This window comes from Triturus cristatus, chromosome 1_1, assembly GCF_964204655.1.
Source record: "Triturus cristatus chromosome 1_1, aTriCri1.1, whole genome shotgun sequence".
Classification (NCBI taxonomy): Eukaryota; Metazoa; Chordata; class Amphibia; order Caudata; family Salamandridae; genus Triturus; species Triturus cristatus.
Window position 1 is genome coordinate 441,469,896 of NC_140579.1, and position 26,908 is coordinate 441,496,803.

The window sequence follows — 26,908 nt, forward strand, 5'->3', positions numbered from 1 at the left end:
GCGTAGGCCGAAGGGGAGGACTTTGAATTGGAAATGGGGACCTGCCAAAGTGAAACAATTTCCGATGCTTGGGGTGAATGGGGATGTGGAAGTATGCATCCTGGAGATCCAAAGTTGTCATGAAATCTGTACGGTCCAGAAGCTGAAGGATTTCTTGAAGTGTGACCATGCGAAAGGATTTCTTTTGAAGATATTTGTTCAGTTTCTTAAATCCAGAATAGGTCTCCATTCCCCTGACTTTTTCTTTATTAGAAAAAAGCGGGAATAAAACCCTTTCCCCACCCGAGAGTGAGGCACTCTTTCTATCGCTCCTTTCGAGAGCATGGTTTTTGCTTCCTTCCTGAGAAGAGCAAGATTGGGTGGATGTTTCTTTAAAGTTGGATGAGGAGGGGGTGTACTGACAAATTCCAGGGTATGCCCAAATTTGAGAATATCCAAGACCCACTTGTCTGTGGTTAATCTTTTCCAATTGCTGAGATGTAGGGATACATTTGGAATCCTGTAAATTAGGTGTGGCAGATCTGCTGCAGGTGCTAAGAAGTCGTCACTGCTTTCTAGCAGAATCCCTGCCTTGAGGTTGACGTCTTCTATTCTGCTGTCTACAAGCGGCAGCTTGAGCGTTTCTGTAGGACGGCTGCTGTTGCTGCTGTTGATAATTATATCTTCTCTGATTGCCTTGGTTTTGGTATCTTTGATAGCCACCACGAAAGGAATACGATCCTCTGCCCCTAGCTCCCCGAAAAGGAGTCTTCCGATATTGTAAGGTGCCAAGGGCTCTAGAAGTGTCAGTATCTTTTTTGCTGTCTTGCAAAGCCTCATCTATATGTTTCCTGAATAACATATCACCATCAAATGGCATGTCCAAAATATTCATTTGGACCTTAGGGCGAAAGGTGGTAGATTTCAACCATCCCTGACGTCTAAGGACTGCTGCTCCGGCAAATTGACGAAAGCCCAAGGAGGCTAGGTCCATAGAAATATAAATAATTTCTGATGCAGCCCTCTCTCCTTCAAGAAGAATTTTCTTTGCCTCCTGCTTCTTGTCATCAGGTAGATAATCGAGGTATGGAGAAATGTCCGACCATAGTTGGCAGTCATATCTCCCTAGAAATCGCCAAAGAGTTTGTAGCACGAACTGAAGCGCCCACCATGGTGGTGAAACGCTTACCAATGTTATCAAGGCGCCTCCCATCCTTATCCGGCGGTGTTGTCTCAGGAATGGATGGATTCCGAGACTAACGCTGAGCTGCCTGTGAAATAACGGAATCTGGTCTAGGATGTCCGGACAGGCAAGCAGGAGCATTATCCAGTGCTTTGTACTTTTTTTTGATTCTAGGGAGAATCGCAGGCACTGAAAATGGAGTTTATTATTTTAGTCCCTTCTTCCCAGATATGATCTATTATAGGGATAGAACGTACGGACTTCCTACTCTGGTCCTTAAAATCGTAAAGGAAATAATCTGTTTGCTTCACAGATACAGGAAGATGAAACCGGGTTGCTGCCCTCTCCATAATTGTGTGAAAACCTCCAATATCTTCAGGAGGGGAATCTACTGCCTGAGGAACTGGTGAGGATGGTGTAGGAATCAAGTATTCATCCCATTTATCCACAGTTGTGGGAGAGTTTGGTAATTCCCATCTTCAGCCACAGTATCGCCATCATCATCTTGGACTAAATGTTGCGCAGGTACAACCTCCTGAGGAACATTATTAGGGGCAGAAGGACCTGCAATAGCAGCAGGTTGTGTTGGAACAAGCGCTGCTGGTGGAAAATGTGTATGATAATCCCTCAACATAGCAGTCAGATCATGCATCAAGGCCATAGGCATTTGCACCATAGGTTCCTGCTGAAATGATGTCTCTTGAGGACCTCGCAGAGACTCACAAGGCTCATAGTACTCTTCCTCATCGTCATCATCCTGATATTTGATCCGGAGTTGAGAAGGGTTACGTGCTGGGCTAAAAAGTCCATCATCATCTGACTCCTCCTGATAGTGACTAGGAGGCAAGGGTGAAATATGAGAAACTTCCTGGTAATAAGTTTCTTGAAGATGGGAATGACGACGATAATTTTGATGTAGAAACTGGCGTATTTGTAAAGATTTAGGCCTTTTACGCTTCAGTGTCGACGAGATGTACATAGACGGTGAGCCAGTATCAGCCGAGATAGCCATAACAGAAGCTACCGTCGTCGACCGAAAAACCATCGTCGACGATGTTGTTGTCGTCGAAGCCGCTGCCGTCGTCGACGGTGGACTCGTCGACGGGAGTAGTATCATCGCCGGCAGTGGACCCGTCGACGGGAGTTGTATCGTCGTCGAAGGTGGACCCGTTAACGGGAGTTGAACCATCATCGACGTCGAAAGCGTCGACAGCATGTGTCCCCTCGATGATGAGGTAGGCGTCGACGAGATTGGCATCATCGACGACGATGATAGAATAGTCGTTGACGACGGGATGTTCTTCGTCGACGACGAGGAATCACTCACCAGCTGAGGAGATTGCATCGACGACGGTGCTTTTCTCGACGTCGACAGGATCCTGACAGACTCAGAATTCGTTTTCTGTTGTTTTGAGGCAATTTTCACTGAAATCTTAATTTTTTCACCAGATTTCACCTCCGAAGAGAATGAAAGCTTCTCTTTTCTAGAAGAAGAGTGACCAGTCTCAGAGTGAGGCTTCTTCAAGGTCTTACTCCGTCGCTCAGGGGGATCATCAGATCTATCCCTCTTTTTGGCCTGATGGGTGGACGCCTGAGGACAAACACTGCCATCTCCTGAAATGACATCAGATGTAGCCTTCAAATTCTCCAGCCAAACCAGCAATCTTCCTTCTCTGTCCTTCAAATTCTTGGCAGGGAAGGTTCTACAAATCCTGCAGTCTTTAACCTTGTGTGCTGGGTAAAGACAATAAATACATTCCTTGTGGGGATCCTCAAAATGTAGTCTCTTCTTCCTACGTGAAGAACAAGGCAAAAACAAGCCTTTCATTGAAGAATCAGACATAGCTACCCCCAAAGTTCAGCCAAAGGTGAAGAAAAACTGAGCAGAACTCAGGGAGACTCCCTGTCACACGAGGTGCGGTAGAAAATCTGAGGGTTTGCCTCTCTGTGGAGGGTTCTAAGAGAGTGCTGTAGCTTGATTGGTCTCGTCGGCAATACCCCAATACTGGATAAGTTTAACTGCTACATTGATATGGTAAATGATAATGTGGTGGTCAGACCAATCACACGGGAGGATCGACTCGAGCTGGGTGGAGTCTGCTTTGCAAATGACTAGCTCGAGGGTTGACCCTTTTTCATGGGTGGGACGGTCACAGATTTGGGACAAATTAAGGTCGGATAGGAAAGCTTTGAGGCTATTGACCTCTGGGTCGTCAGGGTCATTCCAGTGGAGGTTACAGTCCCCCAGGAATATCTGAATGTTCTGTTGTCAGACATTTGTGGCTAGGATATCCATTACGTGTTCAATGAAGGCGAGGTTGTTTCCTGGTGGATGGTAAAAGGAAGGTAGTGGGCATATTGGCTTGTTATTATTAGAGATGTCTAAACATAGGTATTCACAGGAAGGGAGAACTGGGGAGTTGGAGTGGTTCACAGAGAAGCTGTTCTGATGTATGCAGGCAATACCACCACCTGGCCTATCAATTCTATCTAGTCTATAGAAGGTGGTGTGAAAGTAGGGAGCACCTCCTATTTCTGACTCAGAAAGTAATAATATCAATGGCTTACATAGAAACAGAGTTGAGGTTTACGGATCAGTAGGCCAACGTCTTCCCCTCCAAACCAGTGCCTACTGGTTTAGTACTAATTCAATTTGACCAGAAGGAGGCACACCTTCGAAACATGTCCTAGTTCCTTACTGCCTTATTATCTCTGCTTGTTTATTATAAATTCACAACATTCCTTAATTTTCTCTTGATTAGAAATCTTTGTTATTCCAATCACATCAAGTCTCTTAGTTATGATTTCCTCAGGTTCCAGACCTTCCCTTTGCAGACCATGAGCAGTTTAAAGAAATCAACTTTTTCATCTCAGGTAGGGCTCCACTGTTGAGAGTCCTCTTTCCAACAGCATTCCAAATCAATGTGGATGCTGCAGTCAGTGCTGCCTGGATGAGGGTCTGGTTCCTATCTTGCAATGAGCAGAGTTAAGACCTTGAGGGACTCTGGAAGTTTACACCCCGAGGAAGAGGGTGTTTTCCTCAAAACACATGTTGGGTGTACGTATGGACTTAGTTTCAATAAAAAAAAGATTTCTGGGTCTGGAACCGGAGGAAAATCATGTCCAACAGAGTTGCTGTGATCCGAATAAAAAACACATTTCAGATAAAAAGAAAACTATGGAATGTTGTCAATTTATGATAAAAGAGGAGATATAATAAGAGAAGGAATGAACTAGAACAAGACTTGAAGGTGTGCCTCCTTCTGATGAGGTCAATGGTTTAAGACTGCAAGTGAGGTCACTACCACTGATGAGTTACCAACCTCTAAGTTGGGGTGATAACTGATTTTCAAAGGGGAGGGTTCTCAATCACACCTCTTCCCATTTGGGAATGGTGTTGGCAGACTCAGAAGGAGAAGGCAGTGATCAAGGGCACCACTGCCTGTTCCACCTGAAGTGTTCTAAAACAACACTTTAAAAAACAAGCAATGGCATAGCCAATAGGTCTCGCCTTTGGAACCTTATGTGTTTAGCCAGAACTTTTAGCTATGTTGTAGAGCATTGTGGCTGCCGTGCATTATGTTGAAAAGTTATAATAAAAAGTGTTAAGCATTTTTGTTACAAAAGAAGACGACATTATACACAACTGAAAAACCTGATTAAAAATTTTTTTAACAGAAAAAATGTCTTCTACTTTTTTTGTACTTGCACTGCTGGCAACTTCTTCCTGCCTGTTCTCATGCTTGTTTGTTATACATTTTTTTGTTATGGGGAAGCGGGACATAAATAACAGGGACATGGAGGTTGGAAAACAGTAATTTAATTAGAACACGAGCAGCGGACGGACACTAGGGGAGAATCAACCGATGCCAGATTCCAAGGGCAGACTGACGTGATGCTCAGGTGGTGCGCTGATGCAAAATAGTGGTGGTGAATGATGTTTGGTGCTCAGGTGGTGACACTATATGGTGTGGATTGGAGGTACGTTGTGGATTGTGGAGTTAAAATATGTTGTTTGGTGTGCAATTATGCGGTGTGTATTGGAAATGTGAAATTATGCTTAGTGAAATTGTGTCATGTTGTGGAGTGCATTTATGTTGATGGGTGGTATGTGGTATAGAGTGCATTTATGTGGAGTGTATTTATGCTGCATGGAGTACAGTGCAATTCTTTGGCGTGTAACCATATGGCACTGAGTGGTATTATGTGGAGTGTATTTATGTTGCATTGAGTGCAGTGTAATTATGTAGCATATAATTATGTGGCACTGTGTGGTATTAAGTGGAGTGTCTTCATGTTGCATTGAGTGGAGTATAATTATGTAGCATATAATTATGTGGCACTGAGTGGCATTGTGTGGAGTGTATGTTGCGTTCAGTAGAGTAATTATGTGGCGTGTAATTATGTGCCACTAAGTCCTATTATTTGGAGTGTATGTTGCATTGAGTGCAGTGTAATTATTTAGCATATAATCATGTGGCACTGAGTGGCATTTTGTAGAGTGTTTGTTGCATTCAGTAGTGTAATTATGTGGTGTGTAATTATGTGGCACTGAGTGGTATTTGGAGTGTATGTTGCATTGAGTGCAGTGTAATTATGTAGCATATAATTATGTGGCACTGTGTGGTATTAAGTGGAGTGTTTTTATGTTGCATTGAGTAGAGTATAAGTATGTGGTGTGTAATTATATGGCACTGAGTGGTAATATGCAGAGTGTATTTATGTTGCATTGAGTAGAATGTAATTATGTGGCGTGTAATTATGTGGCACTGAGTGGTATTATGGGGAGTGCATGTTTTATTCAGTAGAGTGTAATTGTGTGGCGTGTAATTATGTGGCACTGAGTGGAAATATTTGGAGTGGATGTTGGGTTAAGTGCAGTGTAATTATATAGCATATAATTATGTGGCACTGAGTGGTATTGTGTGGAGTGTATGTTGCATTGAGTGCAGTGTAAGTATGTAGCATATAATTATGTGGCACTGAGTGGTATTGTGTGGAGTGTATGTTGCATTTAGTAGAGTGTAATTATGTAGCGTGTAAATATGTGACACTAAGTGCTATTATTTGGAGTGAATGTTGCATTGAGTGCAGTGTAATTATTTAGCATATAATCATGTGGCACTGAGTGGCATTTTGTAGAGTGTTTGTTGCATTCAGTAGTGTAATTATGTGGTGTGTAATTATGTGGCACTGAGTGGTATTTGGAGTGTATGTTGCATGGAGTGCAGTGTAATTATGTAGCATATAATTATGTGGCAATGTGTGGTATTTGGAGTGTATGTTGCATTCAGTGCAGTGTAATTATGTAGCATATAATTATGTGGCACTGTGTGGTATTAAGTGGAGTGTTTTTATGTTGCGTAGAGTATAAGTATGTGGTGTGTAATTATATGGCACTGAGTGGTAATATGCAGAGTGTATTTATGTTGCATTTTATGTTGCATTGAGTAGAGTGTAATTATGTGGCGTGTAATTATGTGGCACTGAGTGGTATTATGGGGAGTGCAAGTTGTATTCAGTAGAGTGTAATTGTGTGGCGTGTAATTATGTGGCACTGAGTGGAAATATTTGGAGTGGATGTTGCATTGAGTGTAGTGTAATTATGTAGCATATAATCATGTGGCACTGAGTGGTATTGTGTGGAGTGTATGTTGCATGCAGTAGAGTATAATTATGTGGCGTGTAATTATGTGGCACGGAGTGGTATTATGGGGAGTGTATGTTTTAGTCAGTAGAGTAATTATGGGACGTGTAATTATGTGGCACTGAGTGGTATTATTTGGAGTGTATGTTGGGTTAAGTGCAGTGTAATTATATAGCATATAATTATGTGGCACTTAGTGGTATTGTGTGGAGTGTATGTAGCATTGAGTGCAGTGTAAGTATGTAGCATATAATTATGTGGCACTGAGTGGTATTGTGTGGAGTGTATGTTGCATTCAGTAGAGTGTAATTATGTAGCGTGTAAATATGTGACACTAAGTGCTATTATTTGGAGTGAATGTTGCATTGAGCGGAGTGTAATTATGTAGCATATAATTACACTGCACTCAATGCAACATCCACTCCAAATATTTCCACTCAGTGCCACATAATTACACGCCACACAATTACACTCTACTGAATACAACATACACTCCCCATAATACCACTCAGTGCCAAATAATTACACGCCACATAATTACACTCTACTCAATGCAACATAAATACACTCCACATAATACCACTCAGTGCCATAAAATTACAGGCCACATACTCTACTCAATGCAACATAAATGCACTTCACATAATACCACACAGTGCCACATAATTATATGCTACATAATTACATGGCACTCAATGCAACATACACTCCAAATAACACTCAGTGCCACATAATTACACACCACTTAATTACACTCTACTGAATGCAACATACACTCCACACAATTCGACTCAGTGCTACATAATTATGTAGCATATAATCATTTGGCACCGAGTGGTATTGTGTGGAGTGTATGGTGCATTCAGTAGTGCGTAATTATGTGACGTGTAATTCTGTGGCACTAAGTGCTATTGTTTGGAGTGTATGTTGCACTGAGTGCAGGTTTTTAATTGTTTAAAATTAAATGCCAGGATGTTTAGTATCCGTTTCCTAATGTTGATTTTTGGGGTTTCTGGGAAAGCTGTGTGCAGTATGAGGGACAAACCTTAAGTGCACTAAAAGAGCTATATGCTGCCTAAGTGTCAAATCTAAAGTACATAAAAAAATGGAGCGTAAACAACCGAGTGTTAGCAGTGAGCCTGCAAACGTCAGCCCCTAAACGGGCCGGGCTGAAAGCCACAGTTGGTCAGTAGGTAAAAAGAGGAGCACCACTACCGACAGGGAATAAATAGTAACCAGGACAACGCGCTTCACCTCCAGAAGGTCCTTTCCAGCCATAACGGATAATATTGTGAAAATAAGTGTTACGACAAATAAATTGTTTGGATACAATGAAGTGAAATAAGCACCATGCAGAGTAGCTTATAATTTACGTAACCACATTATTTAGTTTGCTAAAAAAAAAAAAAATGCACCCGGCCTTGTTGCTAATCAGGAGAAGTCTGCCACTACGTTCATAAAAGCGGGCGCCTGCTGTGAAGGACAAGTAACCTGAGACTAAAATACAGCCTGCCCTCCATCTGGCACACTGCGCGCCGTCGCTGATAATTACAAACAGATGGCACACATACACACTGCTGCTCTCTCCCGAGCACCCTAGGCCAAGCAAGAACAAGCATTTGCAATGCAATAGGTCTCGCATTCACGCGAGTTTAAGCTATTGGCATTGTAAATGACACTGCCTTTTATTTAAGTTTTAAAAAAGAAAACAAAAATAAAAGGCATTGTTATTTGTAATGTGAGTAGCTCAAACTTGCGTAAATGCGAGACCTATTGCATTGCAAATGCTTGTTCTGCAAACGTAGAGGGGAGTAGAATTACGTGTTGTCAAGTAGAGTGGAAATATGCAGAGTGAAATTATGATGTGTGGGGTGAAATTATGTGGCATGAAAGTATGTTGAGTGGCTTGGAACTGTGTGGCATGGAGCTGAATTGTGAGATGTGGAATTCTTTGGCGTGGTGTGGCATAGACTGCAATTGTATGGAAATGAATTCTGTTACCTGGAGTTAAATTATGTGGCATGGTGTGGAATTAAGGGATGTGGTGTGGAATTAGTTGGCATGGCGTGGAGTAGGATTATATGGTGTGGTATGGAATTGTGTGGAGTGGAATTGTGTGGCATGGAATTGTGTGGCATGGAATTGTGTTGAGAGGAATAGAAGTATATGTCATGGAGTGGAAATATGTGGCATGGAATGAAATTATGTGGTGGACTTGAATTATGTGCCGCTAAGTGGAATTATGTTATTGAGTGGATTCATTAATAGTGGAGTGGAATTATGTGGCATGGAATTACGTTCCATGGAGTGTAATTATGTGGTATGGCATGGAATTAATTGGTGTGGATTTGTACGGTGTGGCCTAGAATTGTGGGGTGTTGAGGGAAATTGTGAGACATGGAATTGTGTGGCGTGGTATGCAATTGTGTGACATGGAGTGCAATTCTGCGGAGAGGAAGTATGGGGGTGGAGTGGAATTATGTGATGTGGTGTGGAATTATGGGGTGTGGTATGGAATTATGTGGCATGCAATTGTGTGCCATGGAATGGAATTATGTGGTGTGGATTTATGAGAAGTGGAGAGCACTTTATGTGGCATGGAATTATGTGGAGTGGAATTATTTTGCATTCACTGAGATAGACATGTTACTGTGTGGCGTGAACTACAATTATGTGACGTGGTGTGCAATTGTGTGGAGAGGAATTCAGTGCCGTGAAGTGGAATTATGTGACATGGTGTGAAATCAAGTGGTGTGGCATAGAATTAGGTGGCAAGGAGTGGAATTATGCTCCGTGGAGTAGAATTATGAGATGTGACATGGAATGGTCTGGCATGGAATTGTCTGGTGTGGAATTGTGTGGTGTGAAATTATGTTGGTTTGGGGAGATTAAATTTAGGTGGTACAGTGTGGTACAATGTGGAATTATGTGGTATGGAGTGGAATTATGTCTCATGGAGTGGAATTATGTAGCATGATGTGGCGTCGTGATGTTGCATGGAGTGAAATTATGTGGGATGGAGTTGAATTGTGTGGCATGGAATTGTGGGGTGTTAACTAGTGGAATTGTGGTGTAGAGTAGAATTAGGTGGCGTGAAATTATGTGGAGAAGAATTGTGTTGCATGGAATTGTTTGGCATGGTATTGTGCGGCATTGAGAGGATTGGAATTATGCGACATGGAGTGGAATTATGTGGCTTGGATTGGAAATATGAGGGTGGAGTGTACTTAGGTGGCATGGAGTTGAATTGTGTGGTTCAGAATTGTGTTGCATGGAGTGTAATTGTGTTGACTGGAGTGGAATTGTGCAACGTGGAATTGTGTGGCGTGAAATGCAATTGTGTGATGTGGAGTGCAATTGGGTGACATGGAGTGTCACTGAGTGGAGTGGAAATCATATAGCATGGAGTGGAATTATGTGACATGGTAATGAATTGTGTGGTGTTGAGTGGAATTACGTGCCGTGGAATTATGTGGCATGGAGCCGAATTATGTTGATTTGAATTGTGTGGCATGGCATTACATGCCATGGATTGGCTTTAAGTGGCGCAGAATTTTTTGGCATGGAATTGTGTGGTGTGAAATTGTATGGCGTGCAATTGTGTGCCATGGAGTGAAATTGTGAGACATGGAATTGTGAGGAGTGCCACTGTGTGACATGGAGTGCAATTGTGTGGAGTGGGATTAAGTGATGTGGAGTGGAATTATGTGACGTGGTGTGGAATTATGTGGTGTGGAGTGAAAGTGTGTGGCATATAGTAGAATTATATGGCATGGATTTATGTGATGTGCAATTGTGTCGCATGGCAAGGAATTGAGTTGAGTGGAAATATGTTGATCTGAATTATGTGGCACGAAAGGGAAGAGACATTATGTGACACAGAGTGGAATTATGTTGGAGGGAGTGAAATTATGTGGCATAGTATGTGGCATGATGTGGAATTATATGTTGTGCACTGAAGTGGAATTATGTGGTATGGAGTAGAATTATGTGGCATGGAATTGTGTGAGTGGAAATTTGTGGCATGAGTGGAATTATGAGATGTGGAATTGTGTTGCATGGAACTGCGAAGCCTTGAGTGGTGTGGAATTATGTGGCATGGGGTGAAATGATGTGGTATGGAGTGGATTGAAAATAGGTGGAGTGGAATTATGTGACTTGGAGGGGTAATATATGGCATGAAATTATGTGGTGTGGAGTTGAATTACGTTGCGTGGAACTTGGTTGCATGGGATTCTGTGGTGTGGAGTCGAATTGTGAGACATGGAATTGTGCAGCATGGAGAGCAATTGTGTGGCATGAAGGGCAGATGTGTAACTTGGAGTGCAATTGTGTGATGTGGAATGCCATTGTGTGGAGTGGAGTCATTTAGGGAGGAGTGGAATTATGTTACACTTTGTTGAATTATGTGGTGTTCTGTCAAATTATGTGGCATGATGTGGAGTGGCATTATGTGATGTGGAGTAGAATTATGTGACATAGAATTGTGTAGCATGGCGTGGAATTGTGTTGCATTGAGTGGTGTAAAATTATGTGGCATATAATAAAGCATAATTATGTATAGAGGTCATTTAAGTGCCTGCTGCTTGTTTCCTCTGACAGATGGTCACTTGAGAGCAATGGAGTTTGGAGCTGATCAATAACGTGTCCACAGGACCCAATGTGTTCTCCGCTCAGAGGGGAAACAGCAATTAAGGAGGATGTCTCTGTCTCCCTTCACGCCCAGGGAGGAGGGAGATGCAAGTGAAGCATCAAAGGGCTGGGTGAGAAGGGAGGGGGGAATGCAAGGGTCAAAGCAGCGAAAGTGAAAGTAATCCAGCAGAGCATCAAAGGACTGGGTGAGAAGGGAGGGGGGAATGCAATTAGCAGAGGAGCAGCTGTGCACGTGCATGTGATCTCGTGCACTCAAGGTTTAGGCCAGCCAAAAGTGTGGGTAGCACTTTGAAAATCCCACATATAAAATGTCTCTTCGAGCCTTTGGCTCACGAGACCTAAAAAAGGTGGGACATCCACCCGCCTTTCGCCAATTGCGTGCTGTCTTTCTAAGAAAGACGCATGTAAAGGCCAATAGTGGGACATAATAAAGAAAAGCACATGCACGAACATGTATTCTTAGTTTAAAGTTCTTACTAAAGCCTCGCTGAGCAGCGCATGTGCGCTGGCTCAGGCGAGACCTAAAAAGGAGTCCTGGCTCCTTAAGAGAACACAGGTTGCCTTTAAAAAAAAAAAAAAAAAAAAATGTTTTGCTTTGGAATGCATTTGAACAGAGGGTAGCCTTTTGCCCTGTGCAGGACCCCATACCTGTGATTGCAGATAATTCGGCAGGTCACTATACGGCCCGCTGCGATTTGGTATTTTGCAAACTGACCTATTAGTAGATGCAAAATTCTATTCCATTCGCAAAAAAATAGTGTGCAATTTTTTGCGAACAGAATAATAGCAGGTCAGGCCCTTATATCTCAAATTCTTGCTGGGTTCAGAAAAGGAACCAGTAGTTTTTCAAGATAGACAGGAACGACCCGACTAAATTTAACAACCTCTCTTCGCAGATGCATGAGAGTGGATGTAAGTTGAAGTGCTTCCATTTGAATGACTTTACAGATATCACGAAGCATCGATTTTGACAACGTTTTTGGGTACCATTCTTCTGAATTTCTTTAGTTTAGACTTTAAATAAAGAGTATCAATTGTGCTAGTATTACAGTCTTTGGTGTGGGTTTGTCGACTTGGGGCTGCAAACCATGCTACAAAAGAAGATGCAATGCACTGTTCTGAGCTGGATTCTGTTTGTGCTTTGTCTCTTGTGAAAGCATTTCCATTTTAAGGCCGTTTAACTTAAACTGTGACAGTGGTCTCAAAGAGGAATGCTAATCCAAACATCTGTCTAGGATTTTCTGACTGTAGTGAGGGTTATTGTGCACTCAACAAAACACATGCCAGTATTAGTGTGCATCATGCTCCTTTGAGGGAGGACCATGTAGCTCTCAGTAAGGGACATGGCGCTTGATGTACTTAAAAAAAAATGTATATATGTCGCAAAAAATAGTCCCAATTTGCGACTAGTATTTTTGTGCTCAGTGAAGAATTTTTACTAAGTACTAATAGGTCAGTTCGTACAAATCCAGTTCGGAGTGGGTCACAAAGCGACCTGTTTCATGAATATTTATGAGGTAGATAGCAAATTGTGACTCACTTCTATTGGCGGTTGGCGGTCATCACAGGGACGGTAGCCTGCTAGGGTCTGCAGACCACCATCTCTGTGATCGCCATTAAATAAAGGAAAAGCCCATTTTCGTTAAGGAAACGGTGCTGCATTAAAAAAAAAAAAAATACTATTTTAATGTTTGTTTAAGAGTACTATCAAACAAATGTTTTTCCATAAATTCACAAAGGTTAAAGGGTCCTAATAGTACCCGTCCCATTTGCGAATGGGTTACCAGGCCAATTCGTGTGTCTTTTCAACGTATTGCGATGGGATTAGGGTAGCAAAACAGTGATACATGACACACCATTTCAGTATTTTGATAGACGCCCACACGCACCACTTACAAATATTGAATCAGTATGTAGTTGCAATCACATTTAAGGAGTTGGTAGAAATGTTTTGGACATCTGGCCCATACTGTTGTCTGAGATGGGCAGAAATGAGCTCAGAAAGAAACTTTAAAAACATTTTTTTTTTTATAGAAACAAACATTCTTGATGTAGCAATGAAAATGGCCGACCCTAACGAGGGACGTGGCTGATCCCAGAAAAAGCAGACCTCGAGAAATCTACTCGCACACTTGCTATGGCGAGTCAGATTTCATCAGGGCAAGCTATTTTTAGGGTCTACTGGCCCGTTCTGGCGAGCTGACAAATACCAGGTGTTCTGTTCACTCACACACAAAAAAACTTTGACTCTCTCCAATGCACTACCCTGTCTCACTCTATACCTCTCTCAATACATACCCTCACTCTCCGACTCATCCCAAACCTCATTCTACTACTAATATAATCTCCAAAACAACCCTTTCTAGACTCTTCCCTCCCCGGCTTACCCCACACCTCAATTTGCTACTATGGAAATGGCCAATGTTGAGAGGGCCCCATCAGTTTTCATAAATCCCTCTCACCTTTATTCTAACGACTCCGCAATGACGGAGGTGTTACCTAAGCTTCTCCTCTCCCCCCCCTCCCCCCCCCCTCCCCCCTCCCCCCCTCCCCCCCTCCGTCTCCAGAACTCACGGAGCACTTGTTAGGCGGGATTACTTCTGGGTCCCCGGAGGAGTCATGCCCTTTGAAGATCCTGAAAATAGGAAGGAAAGCTATTGTCCTCCACCTTACCTTAGCACTTAATACAGCTATTCCAGAGGGGCAGTACTCCATCCCCTGGAAGACTACAGTGGTTAAACCTTTTCTAAAAAAAACTTCTCTGGATTCAGCTGAACTAAAGAATTATCGCCCCATCTCCCTGTTACCAGTTTCAGACAAACTTTTGGAGAAATATTTTAATTCCCACCTCAGTACCAGCTGCTTGATGGCTGCTTGATGGCTCGCAGCATGGCTTGAAAGGTGAACATAGTACGGAGACAGCGTTAACCTCGGTATTTGACAACATTCGTCTTCAGGTTGATGCAGGACACGCCACGCTGTTGGTTCTCCTTGACCTGATCGCAGCCTTTGATACCCCATCTCCTTTGAGAATGGTGGAACGGCTCAAGGAGATAGGGACTGGGAGCATGGCCCTCAAGCCACTTACCTCCTTCCTCTGCGATCGTGCTCAGATTGTAAAACTGGGTAAATTCTACTCAGCTCCTAATCATTTGGTATGTGGAGTCCCACAAGGCTCTTCTCTGAGCCCGACCCTTTTTAATATTTATGTCGCCCCACTGGCAAGGGTTGTAAGATCATTTGGATTGGTGGTACTGTCCTATGCTGACGACACGCAAATTATGGTGTCTATTTCACAGCATTAGGGAATCTGCTACAAATTTTAAAAATTGCATGCAGTCAGTCTCCTCTTGGATGGTTGAGAACTACCTTAAACTTAAAAGGGAAAAAACAGAGGTCCTGATCTTTGGAAACCAACAGAACATCTGGTCTAGTGACTGGCGGCCAGATACGCTTGGTTGCTGTCCTCACCCTGTATCCCATGGTAAAAATCTAGGGGGTCATAGTGGACAACTCTCTCTCTGAGGGGGCAGATTAATAGAACGGATTCCACATGTTTTTCGGGATCATTAGGATTCTCAGGAAAATCTCCCATTTCCTCTCTTTTGCCTCCCGAAAGCAGGCGGTGATAGCCTTAGTGATGACCAAACTGGACTATTGTAATGCCCTCTATTTGGGCATTAAGAGCCTGGTTTGTCGTCTGCAGCTGGTGCAGAACGCAGCAGCAAGGCTGGTGATGGATCTTCCAAAACATCACTCAGTCTCAGCCTCCCTGAGCAAGCTGCATTGGCTTCCTTTAAATCAAAGAATTCAGTTTAAAGCACTATGCCTTACTCACAAGGCTTTTTATGGCCTAGGCCCGGATTCTATTGAAGGGCATTTCCGGAGCTATGTCCCTACCAAGCAGCTTAGGTCAGCTAGTAAAAATCTGTTGGTAGTTCCAAGGTTTAAGAAGACTAGATGGGGAGGCAGGGCTTTTTCCATTGCCGCTGCTAAGCTATGGAACTCCCTTCCTGATGATCTCTCTGGACAACCGTCTCACTCTCTTTTCCGCAAGGCTCTCAAGACCTGGCTCTTTACAGAGAAGTCAGTTTGAGCTCTTGTTTTCTCTCTGTATGACAGTCCTTCCTGCAGCACCTTTGCTGCCTCTGGGCTAAGTTCGCGCTTTAGAAATCTAATATTCATTCAAACAACCCTTTCAAAATTCTTACTTCATGTATCCCTCTTTCGGCCCCTCCCAAACCTCGATATACTACTATGATCTCCCTATTCCCTTCCTAGAAACTCTTCCCTCCATCTCTCCTTTAACTCATCCCAAACCTTATCTTACCACGATGATCTCCCAACTAACTCTTCCTAGAGTCTTCCCTCTTCTATTCTTCCATTCTCGTATTTCCCTATACTAATCCATCACTAAACCATTTGGGTTCCGGAGAAGCATGCTACTCGCCAAAAGGTGCTTTGATGCCTCGTCAGGGGTAGTAAGCGCTATATATAAATACAATTACAAAGTGAATGAGCAATAAAGAAGCCTTTAAATCTTGTTTTTATCTTGTCACTGCTCTCCATTCAGAGACAGGTGTCTAAAGTCAGTTTGTCTTCTTACATTTACTTTTGTTTCTCCGACTGCAAAGTTAGAGCATTTTGTAACGTGAACTCTTTTACAATCCTGCTGTGCAAAGTGTGTGAAAGGAAAGGTTGAAAGATGTCAGACTTTTTTGTAACATAACACTTAAATAGCTAATAAGTGAACGGCACAAACAATTCAAAATATATTTCAGTAGTTATGAAAGCACATTTTTGTAATTCAGTGTGGTGGAAAATAATATTTCTATAGGAAGAAAACAAACTATAACACATTACTTGGTGATGTGCAAATAACATTTTTGCTGAAACCCAATTTCCCAACATCGTTTATGCACTATATAGTTTTATTAGTAAAACCGCATGTTAGTGGCCATTTTAATGGGAAATGCGCTGTCTGTAAATGACAGTGCACTATCACATCATGCTTTAGTAATATAATTATTAAAAGGGAGTTTTTAAACACGAACTGAGAAATAATCCTGACCCCGCAATGATGACAATCAGGGGTCATGTGTACCCTATATGTGGGCCAGATTTGTATTATACATTAAACATTTGCTCAATCTATTACTTCGAAAAAGAGTTATTTTTGTACAGCAGAAAAGCTGAACTCGCCTATTTGAAGGTGCTCTCAAATGTGATAATGATGAAAAAGGCAGCTCCATAACATAAAATATTTGTCTAGGATCACACAATTTTAGACAGGTTTACAGGTCAAGTACACTACAGGTTAGTCGAGTAGATTATTCAAGTCAATACACCTGCAGGTTTAGTAACATTTTAATGATTTTTCGAGGCCTGAATAGGTATGGCAGGCACAAAGGACAGGCACATATCATCCACCTTTTCCACCATTGTTTTTATATTATTGCCATGTATGCCTGTTGTTTTCATTATTTTCCATGTGTATTGTTAATAAATGTTGCTATGCATAATCTGTAAAGTGCTCCAATACCCTTGGGTCAAGCTCGCGCTATTTAAAACTCGAAAAAAGAAAATAAATGCTGCTGCGAGTCAGGCGAATCCGTACTCCTGGTGAAGCACATGCTGCTCTCAGTAAAATCGCTGCAGACCTCAATGAGGCACATACTTCTCTCAGTGAGATATTATAAATCCTAGTGATGGACATGCTACGATCAGCGAGGAACATGGACATGTTGTCCTAAGCGAGGGACATTTCTGAGCCTGGAGACGTGCAAAACTGACCGAAAGATTTTTTATTTATTGTATTTTTCTAGATTTATATAGCGTGAAATTGACCCGAGGGTATTGGAACGCTTTACAGAATAGCTTAGCAACCTTTAACAATACACAAGGAAAATAATAAAAACAATAGGCATACATGGTAATAATACACAAACAATGTTGGAACAGATGGGCAATATAGTTCAGAGGTAGCGATGGAAGGCTATTTCAGAAGTTAGGGGAGTGCACAGTTAATTTCAGATGTTCCGGCTCATTGAGGTTGATGGGGGAAGTGAATTAGGCAAGTCAGTATGCTGCTCTAAGTGAGGAGCATTAATGCCCCAAGTGAAAAACATTTTGCAGAGCTCATTAAGAGACACTCTGCCCCTGCTAAAAACCACTGCAGATTGCAGTGAGGGATGAGCTGCCTCCAAGTGTGGGACAATGCAGATCTCACTGAGAGATAGGATTCTTTCCGTAGAAAAAACACTGCAGATCTCAGTGAAGGACATGCTGCTTTCTAGTGTCGGACAGTGCAGACCTTCGTGAGGGACATGATGATTCCTGGAGTGGGACAGTGCAGACCTCATTGAGAGAAATGCTGCTTGCTGTGGATGGCAGTGCAAACCTCATTGGCATACATGCTGCTTCCTGGTGTGGGACAGAGCAAACCTCATTGAGAGACATGATGCTTTATGGTGTGGCACGGAGCAGACCTCATTGAGAGACATGATGCTCTCCGTTAAAACCACTGCAGACCTCAGTGAGGGACACACTCCTTCCTGGTGTGGGACAGTGCAGTTCTCAGTGAGGGACAGGCTGCTTCTTGGTGTGGGACAGTGCAGGCATCAGTGAGGGACAGGCTGGGGGGCGCTAGGGGGCGCGCTTGCAAGATGGACGCAAGCGAGTGAAGCTCCCGCCGCCCGGTGCCGTTATCCTGCCGTTTTCCTCTTGGCTGGGCTTCTTCAAGGTACTGGACGCCGCCGGTAGCGGGGCCCGGGTTCCCTGCCGCCACAGAGCGAGAGTTGACCGGCGTGGCCGCTTACTAGTCCGGCCTCACAGCGAGGAAGTTGGTGCCAGTGAGAGCGATGACGCGGGCGGTGAGCCACGGGCGGCTGAAGCGAGTAATTTAGCTCGCCACGAGGAGTCCAGGCCGTGCTGGTTGGACCTCCGGCGGTAGCGGTAGCGCGGTGCCGCCGGGCCTTTCTGCTGTGGTGCCCTGGGCCAGCGGTGACTGCGGGAGACGGACCTGCCATGCTATGAACTGAAGGGGATGGCCTGATCTTGCAGGACACCCTGGATAAAGCAGCGAGGGTGACGAAGGCGGTCACGACCTCCTGGTGGCGCCACGGAGCGCGAGCATTGAAGGCACTGCAGTGCGGCGGGCCTCCTGCGGACTTCCGGGGGTGCCGCTGCAGCCTTGGCATGATGCTCGAGGTGCCCTGGTGAGAGGCCTGCCTGAGTACTTGGTGGGGATCCCTCGGAGGGGTTCCACAGGCCTGACAGATGCGGTGAGGTGGCCGGGGAGGTGAGGCGGACCTCCTTCCATGCCAAGGTGGAGTGGTGGGCCCGACGCTGTACAACGAGGCGGCCCTCAACGTAGTAGATTGCCCTGAGATCTACTGCGACGGCGCGGGGGCCTAGAGCCTTAGGGGCCCGCCGCCTGCAGTCTGGTAGATGATCCGTGGACGGCCTGGTACCGGACTACGAGGTGAGCGGCGGAGGGGGAGGCCGCCCGGCGCTGGCGTGAGGAGAGCACCTGGGCTCCTTGCGTATACCGGAGGTGCTGACGTGTGGTGGTTGCGCCTGGAACCCTTCACATCCACTGCGGCGCCGAGGGAGCAGGAGAGGCACGGACTGACCTGCGGGTGCTGGCGGTGGCGCACGTCGCATGAAGTGCCCTGACATACCTGGAGTTGGAGTGCCGTTTGGGGCGTGTCGCCGCCTGTGCCGCGCCTGTAGCACCGAGGCGGTGCCCAGCAGTCGGTGATTGCGCAGGAGCAGCTGCCGCAGGTAGAAGCGGCGGATATCCATAGGACCTACTTAACGAGGGACGTCGGCGTCCAGATGGAAGAGGGGTGCCCGACGGGGGGCCCTGGTACATTGGGGGAGTGACGTGAGATGGCCCTGCAGGTCCACGGAACTCGTGAGTAACAGGAAGCTGGTATCTCCTGGTCGGTGGCTGCAGTTCCTGCGGGTGGGGCCTTGGCTCTTCCACTCCTTCCTCCATCCTTGCTACGTTTGCGGAGGGACTGTGGTGTCGGCTCTCTCCTGTTGTGGTAGGCTGGGGGTCTGGGCCCGGGCTGCCTGCCTGGTGCCGGGGTTACCAGCGGATGCCTACGGCACAGCAATTGGTCATGGGCCAGATACGAAACTCGTCAAAGGAGGGCCGTGTGCTGGCAGCGGGCCCGGGCCCCATGCCGGGAAGCCGCGGCGATAGCGTGGAGCCTCAGGCGGCAGCGCTTGCGGCAAAACTGGACACCGTGCTAGCTGCGGTGGAGCGAATTGGCTCTACCCTGGAGCAGATGAAGGCTTCCCTAGAGTCCCGGATTGATAAAGTCACGGTGGACTTCACCCTTCTTCATGCGGACCACCGCAAGTTGGCGGAAACAGTGGCCCAACAACACCAAACGCTCCAGGATGTCCAACCAGTGGTGAGCAATCACACTGTAGCCTTGCAGGACCTGATAGACCGCGTCCACACCCTGGAAGATCGTGTCGAGGATGCCGAAGGGCGCTCCCGGAGCAGCAATATCAGAGTGGTGGGATTACCGGAGGGCGAGGAGGGACGACATCCAGAGCAGTATGTTGAGAGGTGGCTTTGAGACCTGCTCACTCCGGGGGTACTCTCTCCGCAGTTCGTGGTGGAGCGGGCCCACAGGGTCCCAGCGCAGAAGCCCAAGCCGGGGGCTCGGCCCCGTCCCTTTCTGTTCAAACTTCTCAATTACCGGGACAGAGATGTGGGGCTTCGCGAGACCAGGAAGTTGGGCGCACTCACAGTGGGAAGTGGGCAGGTGATGTTCTTCCCGGATTACACGGCGGCGGTGCAGAAGCGGAGGAGCAGCTACCTGGCGGTTAAGCACCAGCTGCGTGACCTGGAGATCCCATATTCCCTGCTGTACCCGTCGCGCCTCAGGGTGGTCACGAAGGAGGGAACTCGCTTCTTCGATGCCCCGTCGGATGTCTGGGACTGGCTGGAGGAGACGGGGCAGAGGCCTCCGGATCCGGGGGAGGGACTGCGCGCCAAGCAGAATTTGCGACAGGTGGCGTAGATAGCTGCAGTTAGGTTATCCGCCCATGCTTAGCCAAGCCCATGCTACAGAAGGCACCTACAGCGAATGCAGGGAAACCGCGGTAGGGGAGCAGCTCACGGTAGCTACAGCCACACTACGCACCCGTTAGCCACTACCTGGCTTAGTTTCACTCCATAAGCGTTTAGCTTGCAGTTTGGACGAATGCCCGTACAGGGGTTTGCCCTGGTAGTACAGTTTTTGATTCCCAGTTCACGTGCTTGGCAGCACGTATATGTTTATTTATTCTGTTTATTGTTGCAGCGCACCAGCATGACATACAGAGCCCATGTTCCTTCCATTGGTCGACCGGACCCCGGCCCCGTCACCTATGCAGTCTTTAATTGCTTTAGATGGCCAACACCAACGTAATCACATGGAATATTCGGGGCATGCACACGCCAGCGCGTAGATATTCCATTTTCGCTTATTTGCAGAGACACAAGGCAGCCATAGCCCTTGTTCAGGAGTCTCACATGACACAGTCAGAAATAGCCCGGTTGCGCGCCCGCTGGAGGGGTCAACTATTTGGAACTACATATTCTGCACACGCCAGGGGCACGCTGATCTGGGTGAGGGCGGGCACTCCGCTTACATGCACGGAGGTAGTAGTCGACCCAGCTGGGCGATGCACATTAGTGCGCGGAAGACTTAATGGACAACACATATTACTAGGCTCATTGTATGCACCGAACGTTGAGCAATCGTCATTTCTTGCCCATCTGTCCACGGTGTTAGCACCGTACGCGGGCCTCCCCTGGCTACTGGGCGGGGATTTTAATTCAGTCCTCGACGTACGACTTGACCGGTCCTTTCCACCCCTCCGTAACACACAGGTGGTTTCGAACGCACGGACTCTGACTGACTGGATATCGCACTGGGCATTGGTCGATATGTGGCGCAGTTTGCACCACGACGATCGCATCTACTCGTACTATTCAGCGGTGCATGACCTTCATGTGCGTCTTGACAGGGTGGTGGGCTTCCACTCTTTGCTTCCCCTGTTAGACCAGGCAGAATATCTAGGTCGGACACACTCCGACCATAATCCCCTCAGACTGTGCCTCCGATGGAACCCCGGGCGTTCCTCAATCCCCACATGGCGCCTCCAACCAGCGGCTCTGGAAGATGCAGAATTCCATGCATCCTTAGGCACAGCGATCGAGCAGTTTTTTGATCTGAATGAGGGCACAACGAGCAGTGCACTGACAGAGTGGGATGCCCATAAATCCACCATCAGGGGGCATTGTTTAGGCGCGACTTGGAATATTCACAAGCAGCTTGCATTGTCGCTTGCCGACCTGGCATCCCGCCTACTTTCGTGCGAGCGACACGGGGAGGGCGAGGGTCGTGATTCGGTCCGACTGATGAGGCTTCGGGCGCGCCATGCCGAGCTGCTGGAGCGCTTGCGTTGCCACAATTATGCGGCTCACTCGGCTCGTGTTCATGCCACGCTCCGATAGGCGCTATATGCGGGCCCGACGGGTCACTTGTATACATGCAGTGGGAGATTCACCAGGTAATGACAACACACTACGCGTCTCTGTATCGTTCGACGGGACGCCGGCAGGCGCAGGATCTGGACCAGTTCTTGGAGGCTGCCTGTTTGCCCGCGGTCCCAGATGAATATCAGGAGTCGCTCGAGAGCCCTCTCACTTTGGATGAGATCAGGGACACGGTCGCCTCGCTGGCTTCTGGGAAGGCGCCGGGTCCTACGGGCTCCCGGCGGAATATTATAAGACCTATCGGGAATCACTGGTACCCAAATTGCACACCCTCTATCTGGCCGCCCTTGAGGAGTGTACCTTACCCGGCTCAATGCGAGAGGCCTATCTGGTATCTCTGCTCAAGCCTGGGCGGGATCCCACCCAATTAGGGTCCTACCGCCCCCTTGCTCTGCTTAATGCGGATTATAAAATCTTGGCTAAGGTGCTGGCGGACCGCCTAGCGCCGCCGGCGCTGGTACACGCCGATCAAAATGGCTTTGTGCCTAAACGTAGCACCTCCCTTAACCTGCGGCGGTTCTTTCGAGTGGCATCCGATAGTGTCCAACAATGGCCTAGGGCGGGCTGCCTGGTCCTAGACCTTGAAAAGGCCTTCGGCTGCCTGGAATGGGGATATCTGGTGGCGGCATTGTCGCACTACGGGCTGGGCCTCGGCTTCCTCCAGCTGGCAGCGCTTCTGTACAGGGACCCTATGGTGAGAGTGAGAACCTAGCCGTACATCTCTGATGCTATCCCTATTGGCTGCGTCACTAGGCAGGGGTGCCCGCTCTCGCCACTCCTGTTCATGCTCACAATAGAGCCTCTTGCGGCCACACTCCGCAGGGAGCTGACTGACGGCATCCCCCTGGGCGATGCGACACATCAGGTATCGCTTTATGCGGATGACCTGTTGGTCTTTGTTAGGGACGTATCTCACATTCCAGTTGACTTGGAGCGTATCCTACTTAAATTCAAGGCCCTCTCGGGTCTCCGGGTGAACGCCGCTATGTCCTGCCTATACGCGTTCCGAGCCGACACTCAAGAACCGAGTTAGCATCTTCGGGGTGTGCAGGTACAATGGCGGCCGGATACCTTTCGTTATCTGGGTATCCAGATATATCGTCAGCCAGCGGATCTTGTGGAGGGCAACTTGGGCAGAGCAGTGTCTGCAGTCAAGACCCAGATGCGGTTCTGGGGTACGCTTCGCCTCTCGGTCACGGGCCGAGTAGCCGCAGTCAAAATGGTGATTTTACCCCGTCTCCTGTACTATTTCGCCAACCTGCCCATTTATATCCCGGTGTCTTTCTTAGCGGTCTTTGCGCGGTCCCTCCAGGACTTTCTATGGGGTACTACGCGTCACAGAGTCGCGTTGCCCAAGTTGTACCTCCCCACTGGCCAGGGGGGACTTGCAATGCCGTGTTTTGAGCATTACTACCTGGCTGCGCAGCTACAGTGGATAGCCCGATGGCTGGCAGACAGAGGCCGTGACGATACTGCGACTACGGCACCCCCCCTCTCACTGGCTGACATCATTAAGTTTTTCCACCCGGCCGCGAAGGTATCGAGGCCTGTACCTCTTCTTTTAGTGGTAGCCTACAAATGCTACCGCCGGTGCCTCCACCTTACCCGGACTCCTTATGCCCCGGCCATACCACTCGAAGGCTCTCCTAGTGGGCAGGGGGTGCTCAGTGCTTCGGAACTCGAGGACTGGAGCGCGGCAGACATACAAACACTGGGGGATCTTTATCGGGACGGGACCCTTCTATCGTTTGCCGCCCTGGCGGAGGAGACGGGGTTGGCTCCCGGTCACTTTCTTCTTCATCGGTCTTTGGTGGCGACGCTCACGGGCTGTTGGGGAGATCTCAGGGAGGAGCTAGAACAACATCTCATGGTGCAACATCTCCATGTCATGGGGCGGGGGAGACATCTGGTTAGGTGGTTCGCGGCGTCCATGCGCACGCATGCGGCGATCAGTTTGGCGCCGTTGCGTTGTAAGTGGGAGGCGGACCTGGCCCGGCCCATGACCGACAGGAAGTGGGACAGGGTGCTGCAGGGCCCGACGAGAATCCCTAGGAACATGCGCTTCCGCCAAATACAATTCTTCATCTTACACAGAGCATATCTCACGCCCGCCTCTATTAATAGATACTTCCACCGCATGGATGTGTGCTGCCCCCGCTGTGCGGAGCTGGACGTTGGCCTAATTCATATGCTGTGGAGCTGTCCCGCATTGAGTTCATACTGGCAGGCAGTGCAGGAGGCGCTCTGCGAGTGTACAGGTCGCAATATCCCATTCGAATGGCCAGCCTACCTATTACATCTCTTCCGCAAAACTCCTTCCACAAAAGTTACTTCTCGGTTCATTGACTTGGGGTTTATGGTGGCCAAGCGGCTACTCACCAAGCGCTGGAAGGCAGCTGCTCCACCACACACGCGGGCATGGCGCGGTTCATTCTTGGTGTGGGCTAAGGCGGAGGGCACGGACCTCTGGAGGGAGGAAACACTAGGCCTCAGGAAGACGCCCATGGCAGCCCAGTGGGAGGCGCTTCTGCAGACCATGATGCGCTCAGATGGGGATCCCGCAGAGGCCTGTCAGGTACGTGATGAGGGCGCCATCCCGGGGGGCCTGGAGTTAGTTCGTTCAGACGAGTGTCGTGGCGTATAGTAGCAAGGGCATAACCAGGTTGGCGGGGCACAAGAGCAAGCACGACACTGTCTGTGCAGTGGCCTGTGTGGGAGGGATGGGGGGGGACGGGGGGAGGACGACCTAAGGGACATGGACAAGCAATATTTTAACAATAGCCGGACTTTGCTGCTGTTGCTGTATTGGTTGGGTGTTAGCAAATCATAAAATAACAGGGGCCAAACAGCTATCTGTTTATGGAGAAACCCTAGGAGAGAATGGGTGAAGTATTAGCACTCTTTCTTTGGGGTCGCCCCCTCCTGTGGTAGGATCTCAAAAGCGGCTTTATAGTTGTCGCCATAGCTGAGAGGACTTTCATGGTGACAGGAGACCAGGAGGTGTATCCATTCTCCACAGACCAATGTATGCTCGTCCGGGTGGATAACGATGATATAAATGTTGCTGTATATTATTCTGTTTACATAATGTGATGTACACCTTTGCAAGAAATGAAAAACCTTAATAAACAGATTTATAAATGAATCAGTGAGGGACAGTCTGCTTCCTGGTGTGGGGCAGTGCGGACCTAAGTGAGGAACAGGCTTATTACTAAAGTGGGACAGTGCAGACCTCAGTGAGGGGCATGCTGCTTTCTGGTGTGGGACAGTGAAGGCTTCAGCGAAGGATGGGCTGCTTCCTGGTGTGGGGCAATGCAGACTTCAGTGAGGGACAGGCTGCTTCCTGGTAAGGGACAGTGCAGACCTCAGTGCGGAACAGGCTTATTCCTAAAGTGGGACAGTGGAGACCTCAGTGAGGGGCATGCTGCTTCCTGGTGTGGGACAGTGCAGGCCTCAATGAGGGACAGGCTGCTTCCTGCTGTGGGACAGTGCAGACCTCAGTGAGAGGCAATCTGCTTCCTGCTGTGGGACAGTGCAGACCTCAGTGAGGGACAGGCTGCTTCCTGCTGTGGGACAGTGCAGACCTTAGTAAGAGGCATGCTGCCTCCTGCTGTGGGACAGTGCAGACCTCAGTGAGGGACAGGTTGATTCCTGGTGTGCGACAGTGCAAAACACAGTGAGGGACAGGCTTATTCCTAAAGTGGGACAGTGCAGACCTCAGTGAGGGGCATGCTGCTTCCTGGTGTGGGACAGTGCAGACCTCAGTGAGAGGAATGCTGCCTTCTGCTGTGGGACAGTGCAGACCTCAGGGACAAGCTGCTTCCCGGTGTGGGACAGTGCAGGCCTCGGTGAGGGACAGGCTGCTTCCTGGTGTGTGACAGTAGGCCTCAGTGAGGGACAGGCTGCTTTCTGCTGTGGGACAGTGCAGAACTCAGCGAGAGGCATGCTGCCTCCTGCTGTGGGACAGAGCAGACTCGCTGAGGGACAGGCTGCTTACTGCTGTGGGACAGAGCAGCCTCACTGAGGGACGGGCTGCCTCCTGGTGTGGGACAGTGCAAACCTCAATGAGGGACAGGCTGCTTCCTGGTGTGAAACAGTGCAAACCTCAGTGAGGAACAGGCTGCCTCCCGCTGTGGGACAGAGCAGACCTCAGTGAGGGGCGGGGTACAGCCTGATGTGGGACAGAGCAGAGCAGACCCACTAAGGGACCTACGGGCAAAAGTGACAGACTGGTAGTAATTCACCGAGGAAACATTGCAGACCAGTGACAGACACGGCACTCTCAGCAGGTGACACTGCAGACCCTCGAGGTGATGGACACTGCTGGGGTCAACGCTGGGACAGCTTTCGGCACCAATAGGAGCCCCCAGCCCACTTCGAGGGGCGAGATGCACGTAATGCGGGGGTGCTGCTGACAAGCCATTGCTGACCCCACTGTACAACCTGCGGCTCTCCGAGGGGGACATCCATAAAACACAGACCCCAGCACCCTGCCCTCCATGCACCAAACTACAGTTACCTGCTTCTACTTCTACTTCTTCAGGAACTCGCGCTCCGGGGTTGTTTAGCCCCTCACTGCTCTTCGAACCGAAGGCAGCCTGTCTCCAAGCAACGGCTGCCACGAGCAGGCTATGGACATAGAAGTAGGACAGAGCGCGGTGAGCCACTAGACTCAATGCATCCATGGAGACAGAGGAAGGACTAACATTACTGTAACCACGGACATTGAGGAAGGACAATTACAGCCCAGAGAGGTAAGAAGGATGCAGCACAGTGACAAACACCAAGATAGAAAACTTTCTTCTTTCAGTATAATTAAGGAAGTATAGATAAAGTGTTTCGTGATTTGTTTGCTGAATGTTTGTTTCTGTAATTTTTG

At 47.7% G+C, this 26,908-nt stretch overlaps 1 protein-coding gene across 1 annotated transcript in view; it reads right to left on the bottom strand.

Moving 5' to 3' along the window:
* Window positions 1–26,668, bottom strand: part of LOC146870405 (coiled-coil alpha-helical rod protein 1-like) — a 281,563-nt gene extending 254,895 nt beyond the window's left edge. The window contains exon 1 of the mRNA XM_085640888.1: window positions 26,549–26,668. The gene's annotated coding sequence lies outside the window, so the exon portion shown is untranslated. The remainder of the gene's footprint in view (window positions 1–26,548) is intronic.
* Between the last annotated feature and the right edge of the window lie 240 nt (window positions 26,669–26,908).